The sequence below is a fragment of the Lacerta agilis genome, chromosome Z, assembly GCF_009819535.1.
Source record: "Lacerta agilis isolate rLacAgi1 chromosome Z, rLacAgi1.pri, whole genome shotgun sequence".
NCBI lineage: Eukaryota > Metazoa > Chordata > Lepidosauria > Squamata > Lacertidae > Lacerta > Lacerta agilis.
In genome coordinates, this window is record NC_046331.1 from 5,777,822 (window position 1) to 5,791,032 (window position 13,211).

A 13,211-nucleotide genomic window follows, 5' to 3' on the forward strand; every position below is an offset into this window, starting at 1 on the left:
GATTGCACCACGTCATTTTGCTGTATGTGTAGACCAGCCTATAGGCAATTCTAGAGCAATGAGAGAAAAGGAGAGCAGGGAAATCTCCCAAGTTGTGTCATCTTTCAGTTTTAGCAGAGTTAGGAGGCTTGTTCTTTCTCTCTCTATTATTTTAAAGCCTTAGTTTCAGAGTGTGTCCCACACTTGCTCCCCCCCCCCAAAAAAAAGTTCTAATCTGCATTTGCATTCTTTTATTTTTGTGACAAGAGGTGGTTTTGAAAAATGAGTGTGAAGGAATAATGAAGTTGCAGGGTGCTTTGAGCTCAGGAACAAATTACTGTTTTGTGTGGTGGCTTCTGTGCTTTGCATTCGCTATCTGTACTTAAGCGTAGTAAGATGCAGGATCAGAAAGTTGCCTCAACTATCCTGGGAAAAAACGGTGACATTTATTTCAATGATTAGGTGTTGGCATGCATAGGGATATGTTCCTTTGGGGGTGAAGCTGGCTCAGTGGTTGCACACTGGATCAAAAACAGGTATATTTCAGAAACAGAACACGTGCCAATGGTACACAATCTTTCATTTTGGAAAGTGAGAATCATAGAATTTTAGGGTTGGAAGGGACCTTAGAGTCCTCCAGTCCAACCCCTCTGCCATGCAGGAAACTAAACAAAGCATCAATGACAGATGGACTTCTAACCACGGCTTAAAAACCTCCAAGGAAGGAGAGTCCACCACCACCCATGGGAGTCTGGTCCACTGCCAAACAACTCTTACTCTCAGAAAGTTTTTCCAAATGTTTAGTCAGAATCTCCTTTCTTGTAACTTGAAGCCATTACCTCAAATCCTTTCTCTACCCTCAAGAGCAAGAGAAAACAAGCATGCCATCTCTTCCATGTGACAGCCCTTTAGATATTTGAAGATGGCTATCCTATCTCCTCTCAGTCTCCTCTTTAGCAGGCTAAACACACTCAGCTCCTTCAACCGTTCCTCATAAGACTTGGTTTGTAGACCCTTGATCATCCTAGATGCCTTCCTCTGCACACGTTCCAGCTTGTCAAAATCCTTCTTAAATTGTGGTGCCCAGAACTGGACACAATATTCCAGGTGTGTTCTGACCAAGGCAGAATAGAGTGCAAGTAGATGAATAGGTACTACTCCAGTGGGAAGGTAAACGTCGTTTCCGTGTGCTGCTCTGATTCGCCAGAAGCGGCTTAGTCATGCTGGCCACATGACCCAGAAGCTGTACACCGGCTCCCTTGGCCAGTAACGCGAGATGAGAGCCACAACCCCAGAGTCGGACACGACTGGACCTAATGGTCAGGGGTCCCTTTACCTTTATCTTTATGACTTCCCTCAATCGGGACACTATACTTCTGTTGATGCAGCCTAGAATAGCATTAGCATTTTTTATTTTTTTATTTTGCTGCTGCATCACACTGTTGACTCATGTTAAGCTTGTGGTCCACCAAGACTCCTAGATTCTTTTCACATGTAGTGGTAGCAATAGGGTTGCCATATTTCAAAAAAAGTGAAGATCTGGACAGGTCTTTCAGGCAAAATGGTGGAGTTAATAGAAGTCTTGACAAGCTCTGAGGGAGAGTCAGGATTGTATCCAATCTATCCCAGGATAGATCTGACCCAGGACGATCCAGGACCAACTCAACCTGGATTTGGGCCCCAAACTGATTCAGGGTCCTTGCACAGTTTTAATTAGTATTTCAACCCTAATTAAACATGCAGTTGGCTGGGGGAGGGGGGGAAGAGAATGAGACACAAACAGGCTGCATCCTTCTGTAGCTCTCCTCACTGTCAGACCTCGCAACTTTTGGATTGTCCTGGGTTGGATCAGCTCCAACCTCAACCTAATATGGCCAAAACCCTGGTCCACCTGGATTTACCTGATTCAGTTCAGGAAGGACCCATGATTTGGTTGGATCTGGCACACAGCTGTACTAGAGGAAACCAGCTACAAATGAAGTGCTCCTGTTCAGGGTCCAAGCTTTCCTTTCCCTTCCAAGCATTCTACTTCTCCCTTTCTCATGCTTCATTCCCTGTCCTTTTCCATTGTAGTTATTGAAAAATTTTCAGATCTCTCCCCCCTCCCCCCCTCCCAGTTCTCCTCCAATTTACCCAACTTCCCTCTTGTAAATTTTGGGATTGTCTTGGGCATGTTGGTGCTTCACACTTGCTTCTTGGTGCCACCTTTTTTTTATACAATCCTGTTAGCACCAGGGCTAGCACTTGGTACTTGAGGCAAACCACAAAATGCCCCCCCTTGCCAGGACAGAAAGGTCACTGTAGAGGCTGCATGTGGGGAGGGGAAGGCTTCTGAGGAGGCAGTAGATCAGGCCTCCACTGTGGCCATGGGAAATATATTCCTTGGAGGCCAGATATGCTGCTTCTGTAGATCCTTGCCTCCTGAGGCGATTGCCTCACCTTGCCTCATTGATGGCATTATTAGATGTGAGTTGAAGGTAGTGATGAAAATGACCTTGAAGATCAAAGTCTTACTTACAGGGTCATCTGCCTCCGCCTTCACTCTCCATTGTCCTTTGCTCCTGGTCATTTTTTTCTGTATGTCCCAGTGAGTCCCTTGTGTAAGCCATTGTCCAAAATGGCCTGCTTTGTTTTTATATCTTTGCCACTCTCCCTTTATGGAAGAATATATCTATATCTATATCATCTGTATGGAACTCTGCTAATCCCATGTGCAAGGGAGATGACCAGTTTAAAAGAAAACTGTGGCTTAAAACAAAACAAAACCCCATAAAAATTAGAACTGCAGCTGAGAACCATAATTGGGCGAGCTTCTTCTAATTCCTACTAGGGAAAGCTGTGTCACCAGAGAAAGCTAATTGTTAGTGATGATGCTTTCCTGTTGATTTTTATAGTGGGCCTCTTGTCACGGTTATTTGGAGTTAAATGGCCATTAAGGGCAGTGCAAAAGTGTCTCCAGCCCAGATGAACCATAGCAGGACAGAGGACAATTGTTAAACGTGCTGCAGTGCTTATTGGAGTGGATCTGGTGGTTCATCTTCAACTCTGTACATCTCATTTTATGCTGTACCATAAAACAGACTTGCTGCATGTGAAGCACATCTCTCCTCATTTGGTTTTGGGGAGAGAGTCCCAGTGTGAGTAATATGAATTCAAGGTTAACCCCTGAGGTTAATAATTTCAGTGGCCTTGTTTGCATGTCTCACTCAACCAAGGATAGCATGGGAGCTGTCCAGTTACTGTTGGATTCGAACTCTCATCAGTCCCAGACAGCGTGGTAAATGGTCAGGGATGATAAGAACTGTAGACCAGAATAACTGCACAACTCAAACGAGTTTTTTTTTTTTTTTTTAAATCAAGTACCGGTAGTTAAAATAATAAATTCATATTGGGCTTTATTTAATAGCCAATTCATTTAACAGCAATTCATTCTTGTACTTTCTTCCTCTGAAGAAAAGAGTAATGAATACTCCTCACATTTTTGCTTTAGCGGATGTGTTTTGTTCCTCCTCAGGATCCTGCTGCTAAGCTAAGAAGCAATGCTCTTGTTGCTCTTCACTTGCAGGAAAATTGGGTAGGAGAATAAGAATGGACTGTGGCAGTAACCACCCCAGGCTGCAGGTGAAATAAAACGACTCCCCTTCGTAAAACTCCTTGCAAACAGAAGTCTAGCAAATGATAATGCAGATTACTGTATTTATTTGTATTGAATTTATATCTGCCAAAGCAGTTCAGAGCAGCAAACACACCCATAATAAAACAATTAGGAAGGGAGAAGCATTCTTTTAAAAAGTTGCAATAAAAACAATTTCTGAAACATTCTCTCTTAATTCCAATGATCTCAGGACTGCCGAGAACAGTGTCCTTCAGCCATTAAATGTCAGTAAAGTGGGGAGGGAGACAGATGCACCTCATCAGGGTCTCGCCTGCAGGTTATAGCATCCAAGATAGTTGATATAAGGGAAGGTGTTCTTTAAGGTACGTGGGTCCCAAGCCAATTAGGACTTTTGTATGGTAGCACCAACACATTGAATTGGGCCCAGTAGTTTACAGGTAGCCACCACAGTGCTTTCATGTTCCCAGTGCCATGTTCCCATCAGGCTGCATGACTTGTCGAACTAGCAGCTGCCTTTTGCACTAGCTGCAGCTTCTAGTCTTCAAGGGCTGTCCCACAAACAGCACACTGCAGTAGTCCAGACAGGAAGCCAGCAGGGCATGGGAAATGAAGACCATGCTATCCTGGCCCAGAAATGGTCATAAGTGGCAAATCAGCCTAAGCTGTGCTTAAGCACTGCCAGCACCAGAGACTCTAGTTACAATTGGAACCCAGGACTACTCTCTGACTACAGTGGTACCTTGGGTTACATACGCTTCAGGTTACATATTCTTCAGGTTACATACCCTGCTAACCCAGAAATAATGCTTCAGGTTAAGAACTTTGCTTCAGGATAAGAACAGAAATTGTGCTCTTGTTAAGAACAGTTTCAGGTTAAGAACAGACCTCCAGAATGAATTAAGTACGTAACCAGAGGTACCACTGTATGAATCTTTTCCTTCAAGAGGAGTTCACCCCTCCCAGAATAGGTTGTGCATTCATTCCCAGACACAGGAGACACCCACTGACTACACCTTTGGATTTGCAGGATTCAGCCTCATCTCCCACTGCTTTTGTATAGCTGATAAATAGCATAAGGGACAGTTTATACTCCAATTCCTTTCCTGCTTTTCTGTTTCTAATGAATTTTTGTCCTAAGGGACATTAGGAAGTACCACCATCCACCATCCACCTACAGTCTGAAGTCTACCACATCATTCTGCTGCGTATAACACCAGCTATAAGTACCGTATATACCCGAGCATAAGCCGACCCGAATATAAACCGAGGCACCTAATTTTTCTACAAAAACCTGGGAAAGCTTATTGACTCGAGTATAAGCCGGTTCACCTTTGCCGCTGTGGAGGAGGAGGAGGAACGAGCAGCCCGAAAGCAGCCCTTTGGGCTGCTCCTTCCTCTTCCTCCTTTGCCAAGTTTGCATTTATGCGAGCAGTTCAGGAATGGAACAAGCTGCCTGGGGAGAGTAAAGAACCGCCGCTCTTGTATGCTTCTTAAGGAATGGTTGACTGGGGAGAGCGGGTGGCGGCATGAGCGGAGAGAAAGGGCTTCTTTCTCACCGCCCCTGCCGCCCGCTTCACTCGAGTATAAACCGAGGCCAGCTTTTTCACCACAAAAAATGTGCTGAAAAACTAGGCTTATACTCAAGTATATACAGTATTCATACCTTCTGTTGTAGTCATCCGTTTGGCCCCATTGTTACTTGTGCCAGTTTGCATTGTGGGAGCGAGTATCTAGGTCACATGACATGCCCACATCCATGGTTCTATGTGGTGTAGTCAAATATGGTTATCTTGTAGTAGCCTGAAGGAACCCCTGCCCATAACTAGTGCCACCGCCACCCCCCCTTGAAACATCCAGGTTTTTGACCACTTTGTACTGTTCCAGGGCTGTGCTTTCATTTGCTTCCCTCTCACTGGACTGTGTGGCTGTTTTCTTCACCATTATTTGGTAGTTTTCTTTTGTCAAGATAACACAGTGAGCCGAAGCATCGCTTGGTCTCCGGAGAGCTGTATTATTGCCTCATAAACCAGCACTGCCATCCCATTATAGTCTAATTAAGACCATGGGGATTTAGGTTCCTCTTGTCCAGTGATAAGTTCCACACCTTATTGAGATAAGGAGGTTCTGCTGCTGTTCAGAGGCTTGCAGCAGATACCACCAGTATATCTTATTTTTGGGAGGGGTCGGGGGAAATAAGACCTTCCCCCACCCCCTAGTGTACAGGATGTCCAGCTCTTTCCCCTAATTTGCAGCAACCTTTAATGGGAATTCAGGGGAGCCCAATTATCTGCCTCAATTTTGCATCAGCCACTGCGTGTGTATCTCTCTGACTCATGGAGCCTTCTGAGGGCTGTTAGAGAAAGACGAATCCAGGCTTTGATCTGCTTCTGTATTTGGTGTTTAAAACAAGGCCTTTATAAGGGAAAATTAGGTATTTGGAATCTGTTACATACACAGAAGCCTGTCTTTGATCCTCGCCCGCCTCTGGAGGCAACAGACACTTACTATTTCAAAGCAAAGCAAATGAGATGTGGAATGAAAAATTTAGGTAGTATTTCTCCTCTCCCTCCCTACCTTCCCTTCCCCTTCCCCCAAAATGTACATAGATGCTAGGGCTAAGCAAACAAGGTGCGTCATAGCAGGAGACATGGCACTGGCTATAACAGCAGTAGTGGGTGGGATTTTTTTTGGGGGGGGGGGTGTAGATAGAAATTCACAAGTTCCTCCTTCCTCCATTGCTATTCTTTGGGCCTGCATATCATCTACCTTTCACTTATTTATTTATTTAATTTATTATGAATAGCTTCCTGTAAAATCTCTAGAAGCTATTTCGCAATAAGAAACATCGGCAATGAAAACATTTCATTATATACACGATTAGAACAATTTAATTTTTTATAGAACTATTTCATAAATAAAAACAAATTCAAATCCAGTACAGATACAGACTGCCCCCCCACACCTACCTTTGTTTAAAAGATTTTTTGAACAAGGTGTTCAATTGGTGCCAAAATTACAGTAGACACAGTGCCTGCCTGATATCCAGGGAAAGGACTTGCAAAGAGCCAGTTCTGCTGCACTTAAGGTCCAATTCCTATGCCTTATACAGAAGACTTCCTGATGAGATGGCAGCTGCAAGAGGCCTTATCCTGCAGAGCACAGTGATCAGTTGGGTATTGTTGTTGTTGTTTAGTCCTTTAGTCATGTCCAACTCTTCGTGACCCCAAGGACCAGAGCATGCCAGGCACTCCTGTCTTTCATTGCCTTCCGCAGTTTGGTCAGACTCATGTTGGTAGCTTTGAGAACACTGTCCAACCATCTCGTCCTCTGTCGTCCCCTTCTCCTTGTGCCCTCCATCTTTCCCAACATCAGGGTCTTTTCCAGGGAGTCTTCTCATGAGGTGGCGAAAGTATTGGAGCCTCAGCTTCAGGATCTGTCCTTCCAGTGAGCACTCAGGGCTGATTTCCTTCAGAATGGAAACTCAGTTGGGTATATAAGGCATCAAATCATAAGTGTTTGGACAGGGTCAAATGGTAATTTCAGCTAACCTTCAGTTTGTATCCCTCCCCATACTCTGTTCTGGCTGTCTTTGCACCCAAAAACAACAACCCTTGCCCCACTACATAGTTGAATTTTGTCCTGCAAAAACCAGCTAATTGCATTTTTTAGTATTATTGCATCTTTTAAAATCAAGTCACAAATGAATCAGTTGCTATATATATATCCCTAGAACAAGGTGCTGAAATGAGGGGGGTATGCACAAGAGAAATGGATAGGAATTAAAAGAGTTTCAAGGTGAGAGTAGTTTTGATGGGCAGCCCCATTCGGATGGTGTGTGCGCACTGCGTCATGTGATTGATTATGTAAGGTAGGGCTCACCTGGTCCCCCATAATATTTTATTCATGTTGGCACCCATAGAAGTACACATTGTGATTTGGATCAGGACCTTAATAAATTCCCCCGTCTTCCATATTCCCAAGGCTAGGGTGTGGCATAATACACTGCTGTGCCACAAACATCAATATACCTAGCTATCCCTTTGTTCTTGCTTTGATGCCATGGTTGAGGAAATAACACTTCCTCTGCAATTTGTAATCTGATCACCAACTGAGGACAGCAAAGGTAGAGAGCTGGAGTGGTGGTGGGCACACAGATGGTAATCCCAAAACAGCATCCTCAGCAAATCTCAAGGACCATAGCACTATATGATAAAAGAAGACAGTTCTTCAGATATAGGTCTTTAATAGGATCCTGGGTGGATGTTTTACAGTTATGCTAAGTGTGCTGCTGCCTGCCTTGAGCTTTGTGGATGGGCCCTGGCCATAAATTAGCTCTGTGTAGGAGTCCCAGAATAATGGGTGGTACAGCAGTGTTAAGTAGGGTGGTGACTGAGCTGATATCTCTGTGTGGTATCTTTGCTTGCAGCAGTATGAAAGGCAGTACGGAATTGATAAAGTTGCTCCCTAGCTGATGAGATGCTTCCCGCTACTCTTCAGATGACTCGATAAGAGGATAGAACGTAAATCTGAGCTGAGGCGTCTGCTCAAATATTTCCTCAAAATTCCTCTGCCTTCTCATTATTACAAAAGCTTGCCACAGTGCTGTCTTGATTCTGCAGGAGGAAGAAATTGGGATAAACATTAAGTTGGGGTGCAAATTACCAACTGTTTAATGTGAGTCCTGCGTGCTGAGGGACTAGAATTCTTTCTCTTGGAGGAACCAAAATGTCACAGTAAAGTTTGTAGCTCTGGCATAGGGGTGGAGAACCTTTTACAGCGCAAAGACCACATTCCCTTTTGGTGGCCGCATGCCATCAGTGGTGTGGCCAGAGGCAAAATTGAGTAGAGCAAAAAAAATGCAAATGTTGTCTTTGTACAGTACAGTACATTAGCTTAGTTTCTACACACACTTGCACATCCCTTTCTATCCACCATCCAGACCAGCAAGAGGCATTATTGGACAGGGGCAGCCCATGAAGGTTAGGGGAAGCCATTTGCTCCAGGGGCTGGATCCGATCCTTGCATTGCCGTTGTTATCACAGTTCACACATTCCAGCCATGCAAACAAATGCTCAAGAAGGGTGCCTAGCAGGGCTGGTGATGGGTGTGACTCATGAGGGTGTGCTGCTTGGGTAGAGTCCGGGAGGTGCCATTGGACGCCAAAGCCAACTGAAGTAGCCCTAAAATGGTACTGAGCAAGCTTTCACATTCATTAGACTGGACGCTAGACATGAATTATTATACCTACATTGAGTGGCAGGCAGGAGCGCCGACTTGCCCCCCACATTTAGGAGGTGCGGTGATGAATCAGCAGCCTTTGATACCATCAACCATGGCATCCTTTTGGACCAGCTAGATGGTCTGGTGTTCAGAAAGTAGTGTTGGGGGATGAGTGTTCGGACTCCTGGGCTCTCACTTGTGGGGTGCCTCAGGGTTCCGTCTTCTCCCCTATGCTTTTTAACATCTATATGAAGCTGCTGGGAGAGAACATCGGGAGTTTGGGCTGGGTGTTCATCGGTATGTGGATGATACCCAGCTCTACGTCTCTTTTAAATCAGAACCAGTGAAGGTGGTGAAGGTCCTGGGTGAGTGCCTGGAGGCAGTTGGGGGATGGATGGCAGCTAACAGATTGAGGTTGAATCCTGACAGGACAGAAGTACTGGTTTTGGGGGACAGGGGGGCAGGCGGGTGTGGGGGACTTACTGGCCCTGAATGGGGTAACTGTGTCCCTGAAGGACCAGGTGTGCAGCCTGGGAGTCATTTTGGACTCACAGCTGTCCATGGAGGCGCAGGTTAATTCTGTGTCCAGGGCGGCTGTCTACCAGCTCTATCTGGTACGCCAGATAGCCAGAGTGGTGCATGCTGTAGTTATCTCCCGCTTGGACTACTGCAATGCGCTCTACGTGGGGCTACCTTTGAAGGTGACCCGGAAACTGCACTTAATCCAGAATGTGGCAGCTAGACTGGTGACTGGGAGTGGTCGCTGGAACCACATAACACCGGTCCTGAGAGATCTACATTGGCTCCCAGTACGTTTCCGAGCACAATTCAAAGTGTTGGTGCTGACTTTTAAAGCCCTAAACGGCCTTGGCCCAGTATACCTGAATGAGCTTCTCCTCCCCCATCTCTCAGCCCTGACACTGAGGTCCTCATCTGAGGTTCTTCTGAAGGTTCCCTCACTGCGAGAAGTGAAGTTACAGGGAACCAGGCAGAGGGTCTTCTCGTTAGTGGCGCCCCTCCCTGTGGATGTCAAGGAGATAAAAGAATTAGAGTCTCTTCGCAGGCGAACTGATGGCCACAACACTAGACCCCATAAACACAGCAACCACCCTATCCAAAGAACTCAACACTTTCCAGTGGTGTTGGACCTCAAGTAAACTTTGCAAAATCAACAACCCACCCACCCCCCACATACCCAAAAGGAATTCACTAACATCACAAAGATAAAACTCTGCCACACCAAATTCAGATGCCTAGGGGTTCAAATAACCAGAAACCTCCGCGAACTATAATTCCTCCACAATTACAAGCCCTTGTGGTGACAAATCAACAGAGACTTGAACAAATGATACCAGCTTCATCCTCCCAGACAAAATAGCCATGATTAAAAAGATCACCCTCCCAAAACTAACCTATGGTATTTATTCCAGACCCTCGCAATCTGGATTCTCCCAACCCAACTCCAGAAGTGGCGGGGGGGGGGGGAACTACACTACAGTAGTTTATTTTCTCACACAAAAAGCCAAGAATAAACCGCAAATTCCTGCACCTCCCCCCTCCCTCAGAGGGAGGATGGGGAATCCCCAACATAGAATCATCTTACATTGCCTACCAAGTGTGCCACATAATCCCATATATTCTAGAAGACTATCGAAAAATCCCTAAAATGACATACCCATTTCTCCAAAATAAACTACAGTCATACCTTGTGTTACGGCCGCTGCAGGTTGCGTTTGGTGCGGGTTACAGATGCACCGAACCCGGAAGTACCGGAACGGGTTACTTCTGGGTTTGGCGGTTCACGCATGTGCAGACGTGTGAAATGATGTCATGTGCAGAAGCACTGAATCACGCGATGAGCATGCACAGACGCGGCGCTTCATGTTGTGTTCTGCTCATGTTGCGAACGGGGCTCTGGAACGGATCCCGTTCGCAACATGAGGTACCACTGTAAAGAAAATCCCCACAATACTGAACAGGTTCACACGGTCTATGCTTATAGCATGGAAGGGAAAAGCAGGCAAACTGTCCCCATCCCCATCCCCACTACCCCCCCTGGCCTATCACCCATTATTCCAACATGCCACACAAAACCTGCCTGCCCTTCCTGTCTCAGTGATTAGGGCTCTGTTTTGCTTCAGTTGCCTCTTTAACTCCCCCAGGGCTGCAATAGAGATAATGACATTTACATCTGTTCCCAGCGGTCCAGGTTTTTGGATGGGTTTTTTTTTATTGCATCTGATACAGTCTTACCAAAGTAATTGAGTATTTGCACTCTAGCTTGGTCCTTATCTTGACAGCAAAGCAACACTTTTAATTTAATTTTGTTCCAAGCATGCAGGTAACAAATTTTACTAATCGTTCCACTCATGCCCACTGCATGGTAATGAGCCTCTTGTTTCGCAGGAAAATAAAATGCTAACATGTTTGCTGGGGAGGCAAAGGAGGGGTGGCTTACAAGGGTATTGCTGCTTTGTCTAACAAGCAGGGTAAATGGTAAGTCTTTGGGGGCATTTGGTAAATAGACTGGCATAAAGCAGGGTTGGAGTTATTGCAAAGTGAATGCTGGTGTCCCCACCACACAGGTTTATTAGTAGGGTTGCAATGTTTAATTGACTTGCTTGGACTCTGACCTTGGACTGGCCCTGGATACAGCTTTGGTTTGTGCCTCCTTGGTATTGTTGCTTGCAAGTTCCCTGTTTACTCTGGAGCCCTGTGAAAACAGGTCATAGTAGAACCTAGAAGTGTGTAAATGACAATATGGTTAGCTTTGTCCTTACATAAGCCTGGCAACTCAGTTCTATGCATGGTTTATTCAGAAACCCCACTGACTTCAGTGGAAATTACTTCAAGGTGGCTCTGTGGTCTAAACCGCAGAGCCTAGGGCTTGCCAATCGGAAGGTCGGCGGTTCGAATCCCTGCAGTGTGGTGAGCTCCTGTTGTTTGGTCCCAGCTCCTGCCAACCTAGCAGTTCGAAAGCACCTCAAAGTGCAAGTAGATAAATAGGTACCGCTCCAGCTTAGTCATGCTGGCCACATGACCTGGAAGCTGTCTGCAGACAAACACTGGCTCCCTCGGCCTATAGAGCGAGAAGAGCGCTGCAACCCCAGAGTTGTCTGCAACTGGACCTAACAGTCAGGGGTACCTTTACCTTTAAACCTGAGAATACTGCAGCCATAAGCTCTGATCAACAGAATGGCCCCCTGCTTCTTGACAGGATCAATTATTTTATCAGTACTTTATCACATTATATCTACTTCATTCTTGCACTGAGGCTCCTGTTGTCTTTGATCTGACCCAGAATTCAACTCTGGTTTAAGACATACGACAGCAATGAATCAGCCACGATTTCATCTGATTTGTACTGAAGAACAGTGCTATGCAGAAATCTATCTAAAAGATATCTATAAACAGTTTCCCTCAATGTAACAATGACTCTCATCTGATTCCAGAGCAGGAAAATGAAAGCAAATTTGGCTCCATTGATTTTAATTGTCCACTCTGGAGGAATGAGAGAGAGAGAGAGAGAGAGAGAGAGCCCATCAGCAATGTGAATAAAGAGAGAACTAATTGGATTTACAAGAATGAAAATAATAATAATATTTCCAATCAAAATGTGTTTTGAATAATAGAACCCCCATAAATGTTTTAATATGTGATAAGGTTTGGCATGGTGTCTGTTAAGGACGGGTTTATATGGGTAAAAGGTTTATATAGCTTCAATGCTGTATAGGCAGCAAATGCATATCAAATACACAGTGAATTCACACAATCGATGGAAAACTCAGAACAAGTCTGAGCACAGAGCCACCCATGCTCCTGCTTCCAGGTGTGGTTTCTTCATCTTTTGTTTAAAAAATAGTGCTTTTATACTACTGTCTTTGTGTTGCATTTTTGTTTTAATGATATTGTTTGTAGCGTTTTTGTGGGACGTGGGTGGCGCTGTGGTCTAAACCACTGAGCCTCTTTGGGTTTGCCGATCAGAAGGTTGGCAGTTTGAATCCCCGCAACAGGGTGAGCTCCCGTTGCTCGGTCCCAGCTCCTGCCCACCTAGCAGTTTGAAAGCACACCAAAAAAGTGCAAGTAGATAAGTAGGTGCCGCTCCAGCGGGAAGGTAAACGACATTTCCGTGTGCTGCTCTGGTTCGCCTGAAGCGGCTTAGTCCAGCTGGCCACTTGACGCGGAAAAACTGTCTGCGGACAAACGCCGGCTCCCGTGGCCTGTAAAGTGGGTTGAGTGTTGCAACCCCAGAGTTGTCTGCGACTGGACTGAACTGTCAGAGGTCCTTTACCTTTACCTTTTATTGTTTTTATATTGTACACGGCTTATTGTTGTTGTTCAGTCGTTCAGTCGTATCTGACTCTGCGTGACCCCATGGACCAGAGCACGCCAGGCA

General features: G+C 45.4%; 1 protein-coding gene across 1 annotated transcript in view; it reads left to right on the top strand.

Moving 5' to 3' along the window:
* ASTN2 (astrotactin 2) overlaps window positions 1-13,211 on the top strand; it is a 627,871-nt gene that overhangs the window by 274,330 nt on the left and 340,330 nt on the right.